A 2,035-nucleotide genomic window follows, 5' to 3' on the forward strand; every position below is an offset into this window, starting at 1 on the left:
TCGGTTCTGTTGCATGGCCCCTGTCTGCATCGTTATTACCTCTGTTAGTCAAGCTGATTCGTGCCCTGATCCCTGACGTGCTCTCCAAAGTGATGAATCACACCTGCACTAGTGAGTCCCTTCTCACTAATGAGGCATATGCTCCCAATTCTGCAGTGCTCAGTTGATTGAGGCATGGAGCTACAACCCACCTGTAGACAGCAGTGTCACTCCAGTCCTCAGGAACAGCTCAGAAGACCCCAAGGAGAGTGAGGGCAGTGTTAGTCAGACTAGACAAGAATCTTATCTGTGTGGACTTCCTCCCAGCAATGCCTCGTCAGCACCAGCTGCAACTCCAAAAACGGCAGCTTCTCTAGAAGCAATGTTGCATCCTGATGGAATTAACTTCCCAAGACAGAGGGCTATTGGGAAATGTTCATTTCAGCCTCCTGCTACTTCTGAGCTTCCTGGCAGAAGGACCAATGTAGGAGCCATGGCTCCAGCAAGCAGGTACAGTAGGGAAAGCCAGGGCTTATGTTCATCCAGCCACGAGTAGTGATTCTGCATTGCTAACATCAAAAGGAGCAGCCTGTTATAAAATAAAAAACAGCCCACCACAAAACCCCAAAAGGTACCTTGGCTATAATTAGGAGCTGAAATGACACTGCAGGTTTGAATGGAAAATGGGTGCTTGACAAACGTCCCTGCCATGAACCCCTTCAACAGCCCATTTAGCCACCGTGACAGCTGCTGCCAAGCTCCAAAGCAGGGAAGGGGCAGAGGGGCCATCCCCTTCTCTCTGCCATCCTGAGTGTGGGTGGAGGGCACCTTATGCAGGAATTGCTGTTCATCTGGTGCAGATAGCACAGGTGAGGGGACAGAGCACACCGAGCCAGGGCTGCAGTGACTCTCTTTCCATGGCAGCTCTGCCCTGATCAGCACATGTGACTGTAGTGGTGGGGGCACAGCAGCACTGGCTGCAGTGGGACCCCAGGCTGAAGAGAAGTTGTGCTTGGGTTGTTGCAGAGAAGACTGTCATTGCATAGTAACTGCTGTGCATGTGCCAGCAAGAGCAGAGCGAGCATGAGTAAGCTTATTATGCGATAATCACACCTTCATCTTTCTGGGTAGATAAACTGCTGAGGTATCCAAGTCTGGCAGTGAGGCACAGTCACTGTCTGAGGATGAGCAAGAAGCAACCGGGTCCTTTTCGCATTGGAAACATATGTCTGATTTGATGCCATTATCTTTTTCTGGTTTTAAACAGAACATTGTTATTGAACCACCTGGTGCCACTTAATTACCTCTGTTTGATTACAAAGATGTTAAGTAATCAGCTTTTTAGGTACAAGCTCTTTCAATTTTATATCCTTTTATGATGTGCCCTAGCAAAGCCTCTGTGTCCGTTTCAAAGGCTGGATCAAAACTTCCCCTGTGGGCTATGTCAGGCAGGCAGTGGCCGAGTGCCCAGCCTCCTCTTCTGAACTTTGGGAAATCTGCACCAAGAGTTTGAATCCTTTTAGTTATAGTGGTAAGACCTACAGGTGCTGACCTATAGGGCCAGTGTCACCGCGGTCCCGTGTCGGTAGGCTGAGCATCCAGGTGGGGCAGTCGGGCGGGCCACGACCCCCACAGCGTGCTGGCCACCGGTACCGGCGCAGTGGAACCGCCGAGGGGTACACCTGGGGCAGGTGGGGCACCCAGCGGGGCACGTGCTCGCCTCCCCGGCTCTGCTCTCGGAGGCACTCAGCTCCTGCCCTGGTAGCTGCGGGAGCCTCGGGGGTCAGGCCTCCCCCACTGTCGCCCCCGGGACGCCGCCCCCAACCTCCCCGTCCGCGCCGCCGCCGGGGGCGATGGTCCCGCGGCTCCCGCCCGCCGCCGCTCCGGGGGGCTGCGGCCCCGCCGCTCCCCCTCCCCGCCGTGCCCGGGGCCGCCGGGCCCTGCCCGCCCGCCGCGCTGCGGGAGCGCCGCCCGCCGCCGCCCGCACCCCTCGGCGGCGCCGCTTCGCCTGCGGCGCGCCCCGGCCCGAGCCGGCCCCGGCGGGGGGAGGCCCCGG

The sequence above is a fragment of the Empidonax traillii genome, unplaced genomic scaffold, assembly GCF_003031625.1.
Source record: "Empidonax traillii isolate 1590-97213 ecotype Southwest subspecies unplaced genomic scaffold, ASM303162v1 scaffold99:size1466351, whole genome shotgun sequence".
NCBI lineage: Eukaryota > Metazoa > Chordata > Aves > Passeriformes > Tyrannidae > Empidonax > Empidonax traillii.